At 53.0% G+C, this 19,587-nt stretch overlaps 1 protein-coding gene across 6 annotated transcripts in view; it reads right to left on the bottom strand.

Annotated features, from left to right (window-relative positions):
* The window catches only part of slc39a14 (solute carrier family 39 member 14), a 51,888-nt gene extending 33,046 nt beyond the window's left edge, over nucleotides 1-18,842 (bottom strand). For 2 of the 6 annotated variants that reach the window (XM_038785295.1, XM_038785294.1), the window contains exons 1-2: nucleotides 18,408-18,832; nucleotides 14,882-14,997 (exon numbers count right to left, since the gene is read on the bottom strand). The gene's annotated coding sequence lies outside the window, so the exon portion shown is untranslated. Of the gene's footprint in view, nucleotides 1-14,881; nucleotides 14,998-18,407 lie in introns of all 6 variants that reach the window. The other 4 variants (XM_038785290.1, XM_038785291.1, XM_038785296.1 and 1 more) reach the window with 3 other exon arrangements.
* Nucleotides 18,843-19,587: the final 745 nt, after the last annotated feature.

Here is a 19,587-nt window from a genome sequence, read left to right as displayed (position 1 = left end):
TGAATAAATATGAATCAACTGCAGTGGCTGCGGATGCTTTCTTAGTGCCAGGATCACGAGGTGCTGACGTGTCCCTGGGTGTCCAGTGTGTGTGGGGGGGGCGGGAGGTAACTCCCCTACACTTCCCAGTCCCCGGGGGGAATACACTGCCCAGTCCCCGGGGGGAATACACTGCCCAGTCCCCGGGGGGAATACACTGCCCAGTCTGGAGGGGTTGGGCGGGGGAGGGGGGGTGGGAGGTACACTGCCCAGTCCGGAGGGGTTGGGGGGGGGGGGGGGGGGGAGAATACACTGCCCAGTCTGGAGGGTTTGGGGGTGTACACTGCCCAGTCCCCGGAGGGGTTGGGGGGGGGGGGGGGGGGAGAATACACTGCCCAGTCTGGAGGGGTTGGGGGGGGGGAAAGAGGTGGGGGTACACTGCCCAGTCCGGAGGGGTTGGGGGGGGGGGAATACACTGCCCAGTCCGGAGGGGTTGGGGGGGGGTGGGAGGTACACTGCCCAGTCTGGAGGGGTTGGGGTACACTGCCCAATCCCGGGGGGGGGGGGGGGGGGGGGGGGGGGGGGGGGGAGAGAAGCACTACCCTGTCCCCGGGGGGAGGGGGTGGAGTGGTCTCCCTTACACTGCCCTGTCCCCCACAGCCAGCCTGGTGGATTTTTCACAGGAGTTCCGGATCTGCACAAACCCAGAATTCCCCCTTTGGGATGAGATGAGCCGGTGAGAGGGAATTCCAATCCATCTTCAGGGAAACGATGGCTCAGTACCAGAAGCGAGGGACCCGATGTACTGCGTCACATCAGATCCCCACAGGGTAGCCATTCACCCCATCAGACAGCAAAGCATAATGATGATCGTTTCTGACAGTGTCACCTCTGAGCTCCACAACCTCACCTCGGGCTAATCTACACACGAACCAAGTTTAGGTTGAGACATGACTCAATTACTTGTGAATAAGACTTGGCCGAATTCCGGCCCTTGCTTTGGGAAGGCTGCTATTTACAACCTCTCCATTGCGGCTACAAACACGACTGCCTTGCTGCCTCGTGTGAGAGTGAAGTTAAACTAACCACACTGAAGACTCACAACATAAAGAGGCGGGTTCCCATCTCAGAAGGACAACAACGAACCATTTGGCTTCATCACAACAATTCGATAGCCCAGGGTCACTTTGCTGAGGGCATAGTTTTCTCAAAGCCGAACTGAAAATCTTAAAGCTACCAGGGTGAGATTTGGCATTGCTTTCTCTAGAATTTTTATTTATTGGCACAATTGCTACACCAGTGTGTCTATTTTTACCTCATACGAGTCGATAACTACCTGACAAAGCCCTCTGAAAGTCAGGAAGAAATCGCCACGTTCCTTCTATTTCTCCTCATCGTTCAGCTGAGGCCCAGTTTGCTGCACTCTTACCTCAGGATCGGAGTATCGTGGATTCATTTCCCACTATAAAGTTCTGACTATATGATGCAAGCTCGCATTCCAAGTCCAGTACTGAGGGAGTGCCGCACTGTCAGAGGGTCAGTACTGAGGGAGTGCCGCACTGTCAGAGGGTCAGTACTGAGGGAGTGCCGCACTGTCAGAGGGTCAGTACTGAGGGAGTGCCGCACTGTCAGAGGGTCAGTACTGAGGGAGTGCTGCACTGTCAGAGGGTCAGTACTGAGGGAGTGCTGCACTGTCAGAGGGTCAGTACTGAGGGAGTGCCGCACTGTCAGAGGGTCAGTACTGAGGGAGTGCTGCATTGTCAGAGGGTCAGTACTGAGGGAGTGCTGCACTGTCAGAGGGTCAGTACTGAGGGAGTGCCGCACTGTCAGAGAGTCAGTACTGAGGGAGTGCCGCACTGTCAGAGGGTCAGTACTGAGGGAGTGCTGCACTATCAGAGGTTCAGTACTGAGGGAGCGCTGCACTGTCAGAGAGTCAGCCTTTCAGATGAAATGTTAGCGGAGGTCAAATCTATGGTCTCACCTGGACACAAATAGAACATACAGTGCAGAAGGAAGCCATTCGGCCCATCGAGTCTGCACCGACCCACTTAAGCCCTCACTTCCACCCTATCCCCGTAACCCAGTAACCCCACTTTGGACACTAAGGGCAATTTAGCAAGGCCAATCCACCTAACCCGCACGCCTTTGGACTGTGGGAGGAAACGGAAGCACCCGGAGGAAACCCACACAGATACGGGGAGAACGTACAGACTCTACACAGACAGTGACTCAGCGGAGAATCGAACCTGGGACCCTGGTGCTGTGAAGCCACAGTGCTAACCACTGTGCTATCATGCCGCCCCTTTTTGTTTAAAAAGCTAAAGTTGATTAACTGGTCATTTACCTCTGTTGTTTAAAAATAGACAGCCATTGAACATATAGTGTAGAAGGAGGCCATTCGGCCCATCGAGTCTGCACTGACCCACTTGAGCCTTCTCTTCCACCCTTTCCCCGTAACCCAATAACCCCTCCTATTCTTTTTGGCCACTGAGGGCAATTTATCACGGCCAATCCACCTAAATGGTCCAATAGTATCCGGATCAATGCTTCGCTCTCAATCCGACTTGTGAATCGCTTCATAACACTGGCCGCAGTTCTTGCCTGGCATCAGCCTATTTACACGGAGATGTTTCAATAAAGTTAGTGCTGGCAAGCTGCCCAATTCTAACTCACCCCAACAAATACCTTCTCCTTCCCCAGTTAACACCGTCTATCAGTGGTTACAATGGTGTTACTGCAAGAAGCACTAATCGTTGAAAGGACTTGGCTGTTTATAGCATAATTTAGATCTTCCCCACGTTGCAAAGTGATTCAAAGCTAACCAGTCATATTTAAACAAGACTTCCGACTGTTTTCTGGGTGTTGGCTCAGTGAATTGGCATGTAGCCAGACCCCAAAAACATGGCAACGAGGTGAACGATTCCTTTGCAGCAATGTAGGTTGAAGCATAATTATATACATCTAATGTAGGCCAAGACTCTCAGTATAGTACCGAGCTTGTGCTGTACAGTCAGTGTTTCTGATCAGGCAGTAAACTGAAGCCATCTGTTCTGGATGTAAAGGATCCCACCGCCATCCTGACAAGGCTCCATTGTCCAGGCAATACTTACCCTTCAAACAATGGAACTTGACCAGATTATCTGATTGCTGGGGAGGCACGGTGCTATTGTCACTGGTCTAGTAATCCATTGACCCAGGATATGATCTGGGGACCCAGGTTCAAAACCCACCACAGCAGGTCATGGAAATATCTGGAATTAAAAGTCTAATATTGTCGACTGTCGTAAAAACCCATCTGGTTCACCAATGTCCTTTAGGGAAGGAAATCTGCCGGCTTTACCCTGTCTGGCCTACATGTGACTCCAGACCCACAGCAATGTGGTTAACTCTGAAATGGCCGAGCGAGACACTACGCAAACACAATAAAAAAAGGAAAGAAACTGGCCGGACCGCCCGGCATCGGAAACGACAACGACGAACCCAGCCCTGCCGACCCTGCAAAGTCCTCCTTACTGAATCTGGGGGCTTGAGCCAACGTTGGGAGAGCTGTCTCACAGACTAGCCAATAACAGCCTGACATAGTCATACTCACAGAATCATACTTTACAGACAATGTCCCAGACACCCCTATCACCATTCCTGGGTATGTCCTGTCTCACCGGCAGGACAGACCCAGCAGAGGTGGCAGCTCAGTGGGATACAGTCGGGAGAGAGTTGCCCTGAGAGTCCCCAACATAGACTCTGGACCCCATGAAGTCTCACAGCTTCAGGTCAAACATGGGCAAGGAAACCTCCTGCTGATCACCACGTACCAGCCACCATCAGCTGATGATTCAATACTCCTCCATGTTGAACACCACTGGGAGGAAGCACTGAGGGTGGCAAGGAAACACAATGTACTCTGGGTGGGGACTTCAATGTCCATCACCAATAGTGGTTTGGTAGCATCACCACAGACCGAGCTGGCCGGGTCCTAAAGGACAATCACTGCTAAACTGGGACTGCAGCAGGTGGTGAGGGGACCAAAAGGAGGGAAAAACATACTTGACCTCATCCTCACTAACCTGCCTGCTGCAGATACATCTGTCCATTACAGTATCGGTATAAATAATGACCACACAGTCCTTAGAACATAGAACAGTACAGCACAGAACAGGCCCTTCGGCCCTCGATGTTGTGCCGAGCAATGATCACCCTACTTAAACCCACGTAACCCGTATACCCGTAACCCAACAATCCCCCCATTAACCTTACACTATGGGCAATTTAGCATGGCCAATCCACCTAACCCGCACATCTTTGGACTGTGGGAGGAAACCGGAGCACCCGGAGGAAACCCACGCACACACGGGGAGGACGTGCAGACTCCACACAGACAGTGACCCAGCCGGGAATCGAACATGGGACCACTGGAGCTGAGAAGCATTTATGCTAACCACCATGCTACCGTGAGGCCCCAAACGTTGTGGAGTTTTTGTCTCCACAATCCTTGTGGAGACAAAATCCCGTCTTCACATTGCAGATACCCTCCATCGTGTTGTGTGACCACCGTGCTAAATGGGATAGACTTCAAACAGACCCAGTAACTCCAGGCTGGGCATCCATGAGGCAGAATTCTACCCAATCACAATCTGCAACCTCATGGCCTGGCATATCCCCCACTCTACTATTCCCACCTATCCAGGGGACCAACCCTGGTTCAATGAAGAGTGCAGGAGAGCATGCCAGGAGCAACACCAGGCAGACCAAAAACTGAAGCTGAAACACAGGACTACTTGTGTGTCAAACAGCATAAGCAGCAAGTAATAGACAGAGGTAAGCTATTCCACAACCAACGCATCAGATCTAGGCTCTGCTGTCCTGCCACATCCAGCCATGAATGGTGGTGGACAATTAAACAATTCACTGGATGAGGAGACTCCACAAATATCCCCATCTTCATTGATGGAGGAGCACAGCACATCCGTGCGAAAGACAAGGCTGAGGCATTCGCAACAATCTTCAGCCAGAAGTGCCGAGTGGATGGTCCATCTCGGTCTCCTCCGGAGGTCCCCAGCATCACAGATGTCAGTCTTCAGTCAATACGATTCTCTCCACGTGATATCAAGAAACAGCTGAAGGGACCCTGGGTCACTGTCCGTGTGGAGTTTGCACATTCTCCCCGTGTCTGTGTGGGTCTCACCCCCCACAACCCAAAGATGTGCAGGGTAGGTGGATTGAACACGCTAAATTGCCCCTTAATTGGAAAAATGAATTGGGTACTCTAAATTTATAAATTTAAAAAAAGAAACAGCTGAAGGCACTGGATACTGCAAAGGCTCTGGGCCCTGAAGATATCCCGGCAATAGTACTGAAGACTTGTGCTCCAGAGCTTGCCGCACCCCCAGCCAAGCTGTTCCAGGACAGCTACAACACTGGCATCTACCCGGCAATGTGGGAAATTGCCCAGGTGTGTCCTGTACACAAGAAACGGGACAAATCCAACCCAGCCAATTACCGCCCTATCAGTCTGCTCTCCATCATCAGCAAAGTGATGGAAGGAGTCATCAGCAGTGCTATCAAGTGGCACATACTTGGCAATATCCTGCTCACAGACACTCAGTTGAGCTCTGCCAGGGTCACTCAGCTCCTGACCTCATTACAACCTTGGTTCAAACATGGACAAAAGAGTTGAATGCCAGAGGTGAGGTGAGAGTGACTGCTCCTGACATCAAGGCAGCATTTGACCGAGTGTGGCATCAAGGAGCCCGAGCTAAACTGGAGCCAATGGGAATCAGGGGGGGGAAACTCTCCGCTGGCTGGAGGAAGATGTTTGTGATGGTTGGAGATCAATCATCTCAGCTCCAGGACATCACTGCAGCAGTTCCTCAGGGTCGTGTCCTGGGTTCAAATATCTTCAGCTGCTTCATCAATGACCTTCCTTCCATCATAAGGTCAGAAGTGGGTCTACCTGTGGGAGAATCTAGAACTAGGGGTCACTGCTAAAAAATAAGGGGTCGCTTACTCAAGACGGAGATGAGGTGAAGTAGTTTCTCTTGGGGGGTCACGAGTCTCTGGAACTCTCTTCCTTGAAGGGCAGCGGAAGCAGAGACTTTAAATATTTTTAAGGCAGAGCTTGATGAAGGATTATCGGGGGGGGCAGGCATGAATGTGGGATTGAGGTTACAATCAGGTCAGCCGTGACCAGATTAAATGGTGGACCTGTTTGAGGAGCTGAGCATTCTATCCCTGCCGTGATTCATACGTACCCCAGGATTATACATCGGGCAGATTCTGCGGCCTTCCTGCTGCCTGCTCTTCGGCAGCGGGAGGTGGCGTGCCTTTCGCCGGCAGCGGGATTTTCTCTTCCCGCTGCCTTCGATGGGAATTCCCATCGAAGCCACCCCAAGCTGCCAGTGGGATCAGAGACTCCCGCAGCCAGCGAACGGCTGGAGGTTCCTGGGTGGTAACTGGGGGGACCCAGTATGAAATTGAGGGGGGTCTCCCATTTAAGGTGGAGACGAGGACAGTATTTCTTTTCTCTCAGGAGGGCTGTGACGTTGCGGAATCCTCGTCCCCAGAAAAGGCAAGGTCACTGAATATTTTTACAGCCGAGGTAGATAGATTATTAACTAACAAGGGAATCAAAGGGTATCGAGGTTTGGCAAGATAGTGGAGTTGATGCTACAATCAGATTAGCCACGATCTTGTTGCATAGCAGAGCAGGCTCGAGGGGCTGAGTGGCCTATATTCCTGTGTGCATGTATTTGCAAACAATAACACATCAGTACTGAGAATCCTCAGCGTTGCCTAACCAAGAGCAGCTTTGCGGAACGTGCAGAGTGACGTGAATAAAAAGATTTGCATTTCCCGAAGCACCTTTCAGCAGCCGAGGGCTGATGGTCGCTCTATTTTGCTTTGGAGGTCCAATGCTTTCCCCTCGAGATGTGCTATGTGCCCAGAGATACGCTGCAGACAGCAGAGACCAGGTTAGGTGCGACTTTGGGGCTGCTTCAGGGCTGTGCAGGGGGCTGTGCTGGGGACTGAGCTCAGGACAGCTCTAAGAACTTTGGAGAATTTCAGAACAGTGACAAGCCAGAAGGTGGTCAATCGGTCCACTATGTAAATGCTGGTTGTTCGAAGGTGTAACTCACCAAGTGCCACTCCCCTGCCTTCTCTCTGTAACCCTGCACATTCGTCCTTACCAGAGAACTTTCCAATAATCCCTCGGGATTATTGCCTCGCCCTTTGTATAGGGCTCCACGGCGGCACGGTGGTTAGCACTGCTGCCTCACAGTGCCAGGCATGCGGGTTCAATTCCGGCCTTGGGTGACTGTGTGCAGTCTGTTCGCTCTCCCCATGTCCGCGTGGGTTTCCTCCGAGTGCTCCAGTTCCCCCCCCCCCCCATAGTCCGAAGATGTGCAGGTTAGGTGGTTTGGTTGTGTTAAATTTCCTCTTAATGGGCAAAGGTTAGGTGGGGTTACAGGGATAGGTTGGGTGAGTGGGCCAAGGTAGGGTGCTCTTTCAGAGGGTCAGTGCAGACTGGATGGGCTGAATGGCCTCCTTGTGTACTGTAGGTTCTATGATTAAACCTTCCTCCATCGCACCTCACCATCACCTTCTGAAGGGTGACTAGGGACGGGCAATAAATGCTGGCCTAACCAGAGCCGGGATCGAACCTACCGTGAGGTAGCCATGCTAACCACTGTACCACCGTGCTGCCCCGCAAATCCTTTATGTGTGGCCACGTAAAAAGACAAAGACCGGACGGAATGTGGGTCATACAGACCCATTTTGCTGCTCAACGTGGCTAAGAGACTGGAGAACTGTGTGCCAGAGGTGGTCGCAGAGAACCAGTCGAGCTTTGTCAAGGATAGACAGCTAACTGCGAACATTCAGATGGCTGCAGAATGTGATACTGACCCCACCCGAGGAGAGAACTCCAGAGGTGATCATCTCCCTGGACGCAGAAAAGGCCTTGGACAGAGTCGAGTCGAGGTGTCGAGTCGAGGTACCTACTCGAGGTACTGGAGCGGTTTGGGCTAGGGAGGGGTTGACCTCCTGGGTGACACTCCTGTACAATGCCCCCCTGGTGAGCGTTCGAACCAACACCACAACTCGGAATACTGACGCGTTTGGGGCCTTCCTGGGCTACAAACCCAACCTGGGCAAGAGCGAGGCATTCCCGGTGAACTCGTATGGGGGAGGGACAGAGCTGGAGAGACTATCATTCAAACTAGCCCAAAACAAATTCCGCTACCTGGGGATCCAGATAGCCTCTGACTGGACACGGATCCTCAAGCGGAATCTCACCAGTCTGGCGGAGAATGGAACAACAGAGACCTGCCACTTTCCCTGGCAGGGAGGGTGCAGACAATCAAGATGAACATACTGCCCAGGTTCCTCTTCCTGTTCAGATCCAGACCGATCTTCATCCCCAAGACCTTTTTCCATAATATAGACAAAATGATCATGGCGTTTGTGTGTGGGGGTTAAGAACCTACGGATCCATAAATCAAAACTACAAAGAGGGAAGTGGATTGGGGACTCTGGAGCGAAGCATTGAGCAGGGCCAACTATCCCTCCTCCTGCACATGGCTCAGCCTCACGCTGTTCAAAGCGGTGCACAGAGCACACAAAACCAGAACCCGAATGAACAGGTTCGTCCCGGAGGTGGAGGATAAATGTGAGTGGTGCCAGGGAGGCCTGCCAACCAAACCCACATGTCCTGGGCTTGCCCAGACTTGCCAGCCTTCTCCGAGGCAACGTCCAAGGTCATGAGGGTGAGGGTGCAGCCGTGTTCGAGAGTGGGCAGTCTTCAGGGTATCGGACCAGCCAGTCCTTCATATGGGGAAGAGGGCAGACGCTTTTGGCTTCTGCTTCCTTAATCGCCCGCTGAGAATCCTGCTCGGCTGGCGATCAGCAGCACCACCCACAGCTGCGGACTGGCTGACGGACCGGTCGGAATTTCTCCACCCGGAGAAGATGAGGTCCACAATCCGATGGTCGGACGATGGCTTCCACAACGCATGGGGGGCATTAACCAGCCTGTTCCAGGATCTGAGGCCAATAGCGACAAGGGAAAGGGCTGGGGGGGGGAGGCGGAAGGGAGCAGACAAGAACGCAACGAGGAGGACAAAGGGGGGGGGGAGGAGGAGATGAGGAAGGAACCTAAGGGAGTCACAGATTGAAACATGGGGGGAAAAAAAGGGTGGGGAGGGGGCAGGAAGCCCTTCCCTCCCCCCAAAACCCACAAGGGCAACAACAAAAAACACTGAAGAGAGGAGCGGAGCTCAGCAATATAGTACCCAGGGCGGAAGAGGGGACTACCGTTGGTAGGGGGAGGGGAAATGTATGTTAAAATGTATGTAAATAATAAACTGCATAACATCAGGTGCACTATTCGGTAAATTGTCATTCTGTAAAAATGTTTAAAAATCAATAAAAATATATTTTAAAAATTGGCGTGCGCTAATTCTCAATATTCCCAGCAATGGGCACATGTTGGAAGGTATCGAGCGATAAAGACTGCCCTGGGCCCATCACCAGAATACCCTTTGCAGAAGGCCAACCATTAGCTTCACAGCAACATGTTGACAGACACTTGGAAATGTGGCTGGCTGCAAGCCTTCAGATAATTGGCCGGAGAATGATTGTGAACAACCTTTAGTAACCTTGAAGAAAGAACAAAACGCCTCATGCGTCAAGGATACAATCAAAACACAAATCTAACTCCTGCAACATTCCGTGCTAGATACAGAGTAAAGCTCCCTCTACACCAGTGGTTCTCAATCGGGGTCGACATGGACCCTGGGGGTCCATGTAACATTACTGGGGGTCCACACAAAGAAAATACCGAATTGGGGGTCCACGGTGATATTTTAGTGGTCCATAGAGCAATTCTACTTCAGAACAATTGTTATTACTGAGAATCAAGTAGAAGAAAAAAATGTTTGTTTTCATGATGAATATTCACCTTTCTCTCTCTCTTTAACACAGTAATCACTAGAAACTGTGTATAATTGATATGAATTGGTTATTTTTAGAGCAATTTAATTCAATTTAGTCAGTAAAAAGTTTTTTTCATTACTTTTCATATTAGAATAAGTTTGGCAACGTACGAAAATACCGCTAATCCGTTTCCAACCCTCACGGTAAAGTAGATGGACTTTAGGATTAGTTTACCACGCATATAAGAAGCTTTTTTTTCTGTGGAATGGCTATGGGGGTCCACAAAATGAAAATAAGAGGAAACGGGGTCCATGGGTTAAAAAAGGTTGAGAACTCCTGCTCTACACTGTCCCCAAACACTCCCAGGACAGGTACAGCACGGGGTTAGATACAGAGTAAAGCTCCCTCTACACTGTCCCCATCAAACACTCCCAGGGCAGGTACAGCACGGGGTTAGATACAGAGTAAAGCTCCCTCTACACTGTCCCCATCAAACACTCCCAGGACAGGTACAACACGGGGTTAGATACACAGTAAAGCTCCTTCTACACTGTCCCCATCAAACACTCCCAGGACAGGTACAGCACGGGGTTAGATACAGAGCAAAACTCCCTCTACACTTTCCCCATCAAACACTCCCAGGGCAGGTACAGCACGGGGTTAGATACAGAGTAAAGCTCCCTCTACACTGTCCCCATCAAACATTCCCAGGACAGGTACAGCACGGGGTTAGATACAGAGTAAAGCGCCCTCTACACCAGGGGTGGGCAAACTACGGCCCACGGGCCGCACGCGGCCCGCCAAAGGTTTTTATGCGACCCACCAAGATCAAGTCATTAAAAAAAAAAATTTGTAAAATACATTTTTTTAAAAACAATTTTAAGGTTAATGGGGGGAGGGGGGGGGGGCTGTTGGGTTACTGGTATAGGGTGGATACGTTGACTTGAGTAGGGTGATAATTGCTCGGCACAACATGTGTTTCATGTGAAGTTTCTACTTTAAAATATTAATAAATAAAAATTAATTGCTTTTTTTTTCTTTAAAAACCTTTTATTTTGGCTATTTTAAATATTAATTATTTTACTTAATACACTATGCGGCCCTTTAAAATTGTGAATTTCTGAATGTGGCCCTTGCACGGAAAAGTTTGCCCACCCCTGCTCTACACTGTCCCCATCAAACACTCCCAGGACAGGTACAGCACGGGGTTAGATACAGAGTAAAGCTCCCTCTACACTGTCCCCATCAAACACTCCCAGGACAGGTACAGCACGGGGTTAGATACAGAGTAAAGCTCCCTCTACACTGTCCCCATCAAACACTCCCAGGACAGGTACAGCACGGGGTTAGATACAGAGTATCCCCATAGCAGCAGGAGCAGGTTCCTTGAGCCTACTCTGCCGTTCAATAAGATCATGGCCGGCCTGCTTGTCATCTCAACCCAACCCCCCACCTGCTCCCCATAATCCTCGACTTCCTTGTTTATCAAACATCTGTCAAACTTTACCTTGAATATGTCAATGACCCAGCCTCCACTCCTCCTGGGAAACGGATCCCACATGCAAATGACCCTTCGAGAAAAATTAATTCTCATTTATCTTAAAAGGAAGACCTCATTCTTAAACTGTGTCCCCCTGGTTCGAGCCTCCGTGACCCTCCCCATGTGGAAACATCGCCTTGTTTTCACTTACTCAAATCACAGCTAAGATCTTACTTTTTTCCCCCATAAGATCAAAAAAACAAAGAAAAGTACAGCAAACCTGCGCCGATCATGATTCCTGTCTAACCAAAAACCTTCTGCACTTCCTGGGTTCGTATCCCTTTATTCCCATCCTATCCTTAAAACATCACTATCGTCCCTGCTTCCACCACCTCCTCCGGAAGAGAGTTCCTGGCACCCACTACCCTCTGTGTAAAAAAATATGCCTCGCACATCTTTTGCACTGAGTGCTGAATTTGGGTGCATTTGAGTGCTATAGTGAGAGTTTGGTGACTGAGGGAGCTAGGTGAGGAGGGAGTAAGATTCTCCTTTCTTTTCATTTCCTACATTTCCTCAAAGAGCGTGAAGGGAGCCGGGAGTTTACAGAGAGTACAGCTGACTGGGAGCAGAGTCGGAGGGCGGAGTTCCAGTTGGTCCACTGGGCAGCTATATTCTGTAAGGTAAGAGGCTATGTGGATCATTGGGATAACTTCTAGGGAAGGTGGGATCTGTACATGAAGGACGGATTGTACCTAAACTGGGTGGGAGGTTTGCTAGAGCTCTTTGGGAAGGTTTAAACTAGTTTAGCAGGGGGATGGGAACCAGAGCTATAGATCAGAGGATAGGGTTGCTGTTGAACAGGCAGAAATAGTATGCAGCTAGTCTGTGAGGAAGGATAGACTGTTAATAGGGCAAAGTTGTACTCAGCGGAATGGGTTAAAGTGCGTCTGTTTCAATGCAAGGAGTGTCAGGAATAAGGAAGATGAACTTAGAGCTTGGATCAGTACTTGGAACTACGATGTTGTGGCCAATACGGAGACATGGATTTCATGGGGCAAGGATGGTTGTTGGATGTCCGGAGTTTAGATGTTTTCAGAAGAATAGGGAGGGAGGTAAAAGAAGAGGGGAGTGGCACTGTTAATTAGGGAGTGCATCACAGCTGCAGAAAAGGAGGTAGTTGAGGAGGGTTTGTCTACTGAGTCAGTATGGGTGGAAGTCAGAAACAAGGAAAGAGCAGTCACTTTATTGGGAGATTTCTATAGACCTCCCAATAGCAGCAGACAGATAAAGGAACAGATTGGGCGGCAGATCTTGGAAAACTGCAGAAGTAACAGTTGTTGTCATGGGTGACTTTAACTTCCCTAATATAGACTGGAACCTCCTTACTGCAAATGGTTTGGATGGAGCAGATTTTGTCAGGTGTGGACAGGAAGGATCCCTGACTCAATATGTAGATAGGCCGAATGTGGGAGGCCATATTGGACTTGCTGCTCGGCAACGAACCAGGCCAGGTGTCAGATATCTCGGTGGGAGAGCATTTCAGCGACAGTGACCACAACTCCTTGACCTTTACCACAGTCATGGAGAGGGATAGGAACACACAGTATGGGAAGGTATTTAATTGTGGGGGGGGGGGGGGGGGGGGGGGGGAATTATACTGCTATTAGACAGGATCTGAGGAGCATAAAGTGGGAACAATTGTTCTTGGGGAAATACACAACAGTAATGTGGGGATTGTTTAAGGAGCACTTGCTGCGAGTGCTGGATAGTTTTGTTCCACTGAGATGAGGAAGGAATGGTAAGGTGAAGGAGCCTTGGATGACAAGAGAAGTGGAGCTTCTAGTCAAGAGGAAGGAGGAAGCTTACGTAAGGTTGAGGAAGCAAGGATCTGACTCGGCTCTAGAGGGTTACAAGGTAGCCAGGAAGGAACTCAAAAATGGACTGAGGAGAGCTAGAAGGGGGCATGAAAAAGCCCTGGCACGAACGATTAGGGAAAACCCCAAGGCACTCGTGAGAAATAAGAGGATGATCAGAGTGAGAGTAGGGCCAATCAGGGATGGTGGAGGGAATGTGTGCCTCGAGTCTGAAGAGATGGGGGAAGCCCTAAATGAATATTTTGCTTCTGTATTCACGAGAGAGAGGGACCTTGTTGCTCATGAGAACAGTGCAAACCAGGTTAATAGAACAGGTTGATATTAAGAAGGAGGATGTGCTGGAAATTTTGAAAAGCATCAGGGTAGATAAGTCCCCTGGGCTTGACGGGATATACTCAAGGCTACTACAGGAAGCGAGGGAGGAGATTGCTCCTGGGAATTACAGACCCATCAGTCTTACATCTGTGGTGGGCAAAATATTGGAAAGGATTCTGAGAGATAGGATTTATGATTATTTAGAAAAACATAGTTTGATTAAAGATAGTCAGCCTGGCTTTGTGAGGGGCAGGTCATGCCTCACAAGCCTCATTGAGGTAGGTTCTTTACAGAGTGGTGGGTGTGTGGAATGCACGGCCAGCAGAGGCGGTGGAGTCAGAGTCATTAGGGACATTTAAAGCGACTCTTGGACAGGCACATGGAGAGCAGTAAATTGAAGGGGTGCAGGTTAGGTTGATCTTAGATTAGGATAAATGGTTGGCACAACATCGTGGGCTGAAGGGCCTGTACTGTGCTGTTCTATGTTCTATCTCCTCCTAAACTTCCCCCCTCGCACCTGTAACCTATGCCCCCATAGTAATTGACTCTTCCACCCTGGCAAAAAAAGTCTCTGACTACCTACTCTGTCCATGTCCCTCATAATGTTGTAAACCTCTATCAGGTCACCCCTCAAACCCAGTTTCATCTGTCATTCTTCTAAACTTCAGTCGGGGTAGGGTGCAACCTGTTCAACATTTATCAGATAAGCCTTTAATCTCAGCAATGCATGGAGTGTACCTTCTCTGAAGAGCATATTAACCCCTTCATTCCTGTCGCAGTGATCTCAGACATTCCTCCTCTACTCCCCCCAATCTTGCACCTTCTTCATTTAAACAGCACCCTGCTTTTCTGTACTCCCCGTCAATGTGAACAAGTTCACCTTCTACCACATCACACTCCACATTAAAATCAGACTTTTTGTTGCTATTTATTCCTTTGATGTGAACACTAAGAAACTGAAATTACACCTTATCAGGGGGACTGAGAGTACAGGACAAAGCTGAAACCACAAGAGGGTCCAGAGCAGGGAATCAGCTGCTGTGAACCAATGTTTTCATCTTCATTCCCCCCCTCTCTCTGCCTGACCTCCTTTGTGTCTTTCCCTCTCTCAGTCTCCTGTCTCGTTCCCCCACTCCCTGCCCAGCCTCTGTCCCAGTCTCCCAGCCTCTCTGCTGCCAGGCTCTCTGGGCTGGAGGCCTTGCTGCTGCAGCGCTGCCTCGCAGCCACAGTAACCGGCTGTGCGGGGCCGGCAGTGCGGGACCGGGGAGGGTGGTGAAGCTGCGGATGGGTGGGGGTGACTGACCTTGCATGTGGCTCCGGCTCCAGCTCCAGCTCTCTGCTCCGGGATTCCCGGCGCCGCCGCAATGTGTCAATTCAGGGGAGGTCCCGGCCGCGTCACAGCCGCTGGCCACTCCGCCCCTTAAAGGGACAGCACAGGGAGCAGTCAGTCATTACCCAGCAAAACATCATCCCACCCCCACACCCCCCAGAACAGGGAGCAGTCAGTCATTACCCAGCAAAACATCCTCCCACACACCCTCCCACCCCCCCGAGACCCCACTCCACCCAGAACAGGGAGCAGTCAGTCATTACCCAGCAAAACATCCTCCCACCCACCCCCCCCCCCCGAGACCCCACTCCACCCCCACACCCCCCAGATCAGGGAGCAGTCAGTCATTACCCAGCAAAACATCCTCCCACCCCCCCCCTGAGACCCCACTCCACCCCCACACACCCCAGAACAGGGAGCAGACAGTCATTACCCAGCAAAACATCCTCCCACCCCCCCGAGACCCCACTCCACCCCCACACCCCCCAGAACAGGGAGCAGTCAGTCATTACCCAGCAAAACATCCTCCCACACACCCACCAACCCCCCCGAGACCCCACTCCACCCCCACACCCCCCAGAACAGGGAGCAGTCAGTCATTACCCAGCAAAACATCCTCCCACCCCCCCCCCCCCCCCCGAGACCCCACTCCAACCCCACACTCCCCAGAACAGGGAGCAGTCAGTCATTACCCAGCAAAACATCCTCCCACCCCCCCCCCCCCCGAGACCCCACTCCACCCCCACACCCCCCAGAACAGGGAGCAGTCAGTCATTACCCAGCAAAACATCCTCCCACACACCCTCCCACCCCCCCGAGACCCCACTCCACCCCCACACCCCCCAGAAACAGGGAGCAGTCAGTCATTACCCAGCAAAACATCCTCCCACCCCCCCCCCCCCCCCGAGACACCACTCCACCCCCACACCCCCCAGAACAGGGAGCAGTCAGTCATTACCCAGCAAAACATCCTCCCACACACCCTCCCACCCCCCCCCCCCCGAGACCCCACTCCCCCCCCACACCCCCCAGAACAGGGAGCAGTCAGTCATTACCCAGCAAAACATCCTCCCACCCCCCCCCCCCCGAGACCCCACTCCACCCCCACACCCCCAGAACAGGGAGCAGTCAGTCATTACCCAGCAAAACATCCTCCCACCCCCCCCCCCCCCCGAGACCCCACTCCACCCTCACACCCCCCAGAACAGGGAGCAGTCAGTCATTACCCAGCAAAACATCCTCCCACCCCCCCCCCCCCCGAGACCCCACTCCACCCCCACACCCCCCAGAACAGGGAGCAGTCAGTCATTACCCAGCAAAACATCTCCCCCCCCCCCCGAGACCCCACTCCACCCCCACACCCCCAGAACAGGGAGCAGTCAGTCATTACCCAGCAAAACATCCTCCCACCCCCCCGAGACCCCACTCCACCCCCACACCCCCCCAGAACAGGGAGCAGTCAGTCATTACCCAGCAAAACATCCTCCCACACCCCTCCCACCCCCCCGAGACCCCACTCCACCCCCACACCCCCCAGAACAGGGAGCAGTCAGTCATTACCCAGCAAAACATCCTCCCACCCCCCCCCCCCCCCCGAGACCCCACTCCACCCCACACCCCCCCAGAACAGGGAGCAGTCATTACCCAGCAAAACATCCTCCCACCCCCCCCCCCCCCCCCCGAGACCCCACTCCACCCCCACACCCCCCAGAACAGGGAGCAGTCAGTCATTACCCAGCAAAACATCCTCCCACCCCCCCCCCCCTGAGACACCACTCCACCCCCACACCCCCCAGAACAGGGAGCAGTCAGTCATTACCCAGCAAAACATCCTCCCACACACCCTCCCACCCCCCCCCCCGAGACCCCACTCCACCCCCACACCCCCCAGAACAGGGAGCAGTCAGTCATTACCCAGCAAAACATCCTCCCACCCCCCCCCCCCCGAGACCCCACTCCACCCCCACACCCCCCAGAACAGGGAGCAGTCAGTCATTACCCAGCAAAACATCCTCCACACCCCCCCCCCCCGAGACCCCACTCCACCCCCACACCCCCCAGAACAGGGAGCAGTCAGTCATTACCCAGCAAAACATCCTCCCCCCCCCCCCCCCCCCCGAGACACCACTCCACCCCCACACCCCCCAGAACAGGGAGCAGTCAGTCATTACCCAGCAAAACATCCTCCCACACACCCTCCCCCCCCCCCCCCCCCCCGAGACCCCACTCCACCCCCACACCCCCCAGAACAGGGAGCAGTCAGTCATTACCCAGCAAAACATCCTCCCACCCCCCCCCCCCCCGAGACCCCACTCCACCCCGACACCCCCCAGAACAGGGAGCAGTCAGTCATTACCCAGCAAAACATCCTCCCGCCCCCCCCCCCCCGAGACCCCACTCCACCCCCACACCCCCCAGAACAGGGAGCAGTCAGTCATTACCCAGCAAAACATCCTCCCACCCCCCCCCCCCCCCGAGACCCCACTCCACCCCCACACCCCCCAGAACAGGGAGCAGTCAGTCATTACCCAGCAAAACATCCTCCCCCCCCCCCCCCCCCCCCCCCCGAGACCCCACTCCACCCCCACACCCCCCAGAACAGGGAGCAGTCAGTCATTACCCAGCAAAATATCCTCCCACCCCCCCGAGACCCCACTCCACCCCCACACCCCCCAGAACAGGGAGCAGTCAGTCATTACCCAGCAAAACATCCTCCCACACACCCTCCCCCCCCCCCCCCCGAGACCCCACTCCACCCCCACACCCCCCAGAACAGGGAGCAGTCAGTCATTACCCAGCAAAACATCCTCCCACCCCCCCCGAGACCCCACTCCACCCCCACACCCCCCAGAACAGGGAGCAGTCAGTCATTACCCAGCAAAACATCCCCCCCCCCCCCCGAGACCCCACTCCACCCCCACACCCCCCAGAACAGGGAGCAGTCAGTTATTACCCAGCAAAACACCCCCCCCCCCACACACACTCTCTCACCCCCCCCCCAGACCCCACTACCCACACCCCAGTCTAACCCCCCAGAACAGGGAGCAGTCATCATTACCCAGCAAAACATCTCCCTCCCCCCCCCCCCCACACACACACAGACTCCCACCCCCAGACAACCCCAGCACACGCAGTAATCAGTCATTACCCAGCAAAACATCCCCTCTCTCCCCCCCCCCCCCCCCCCCCCCCCCCCCCACTCCCACACACACCCACATCCCACTCAGGGGGCAGTCATTAACCAGCAAAATATCCCCCCTCCCTCAGCCCCCTCACTCACCCACCCTTATTCCCACTCACCCCCTCACCCTGTCCCACTCCCATCCCCCCCCCTCCCCTCAGCACAGGGAGTAATCAGTCACTGTGCCCAGCAAAACATACCCCCCACTCACCCCTAAAGAACAGGGGGGAAATCAGTAACACTGCCCCCACTCACTCACCCACCCCCAGCAAAGGGAGCAGTCAGTCACTCTGCCCAGGAAAACAAAGCCACACTTACCTCAGGGTCTCCTGAGTGGGTGCAGTGCCCAAGTGGGCTGGCACAGGAGACGACAGAAAATGCCCAGCGATGGAACGATTGAAATCAGAGGATGCCCTTGGAAGGCAGGTTGGAAAAGTGCAGAGATTTAGAGTGTGGCAGGACAGGCCGGGGAAGGAGCAGAGCACGAGGGTGGAAATTGCAAAGGCAGGAAGCCAGTGAACCGGCGTGGATCAGTGCTGAGGACTTGGTGCGTGAAGGCAGGGGCAGCAAAGTTCACAAAGGGGCTGGGATAGTTGAGAGAGGTGCGGTAATAGGAATGCCGAAGACACAGTTCAGGACGGGTGATGGATGGAATGGCCAGGTCACAGAGGCAGTGCAGTTCACAAGCTGTTTAAAAGGCAGTTGCTGTCATGTGTCCCCAGCCGAACTGTATCGCACTATCAGAGAGGATGTTGCCTCCAAAGTGGCAGCACATTTCAACCCACAATGAAAACGAAGCTGGTTCGGTGGCATTTCTGAATTGCACCTGAACCCTCAACAACTGTAGAATTCCCATGACAAGTATTCAAAACAGAAACTAATTAACCTGGCAGGTTGGACCAGTTTAACTCCTGCAGCCAGATCATCTTCAGGTGAAGTGTACCGAGTCAAAGAAAACTAGCGACAAATTCATTGAACAGAAAATCCTGAGAAGAATCTCAGCAGGTCAGGCAGCAAGTGTGGCGAGAAGCAGAGTTAATGGTGCACAATTCAGGGCCCGCACGGATCCGGGAGCAGTGGGTGTATCGTGCGGGACCCCCGAATCGGTCGGGTTCCGCGCTGGCGAGTAGCGGATCACCCGAGGCGATCTGGATCTCGCCCAGAGCACATATAAACGAGGCCACTCGGCTCATTGAAAGACTCGCATTCACCGGGGACACGTCGCCAGGGCACAGTGGCGTGCTTGTCCACACAGACGTGGAGCAGGCTTCACAGCACTTTGGGGGGTGGGGGGGTCTCGCAGACAAATTCTATGGTGGGGCTCATAGGATTTACAATGCTGAAGGAGGCCATTCAGCCCATTGAGTCTGCACCGGCATGCCTTTACCCCCGTCACCCGACCTAACCTTTTTGGACACCAAGGGGCAATTGATCATGGCCAATCCACCTAATGCACAACTTTGGTTGTGGGAGGAAACCCACGCAGACACGGGGAGAA

This window comes from Scyliorhinus canicula, chromosome 26 (genome assembly GCF_902713615.1).
Source record: "Scyliorhinus canicula chromosome 26, sScyCan1.1, whole genome shotgun sequence".
NCBI classification, from domain to species: Eukaryota; Metazoa; Chordata; class Chondrichthyes; order Carcharhiniformes; family Scyliorhinidae; genus Scyliorhinus; species Scyliorhinus canicula.
This window is presented reverse-complemented; position numbering and strand designations above follow the sequence as displayed.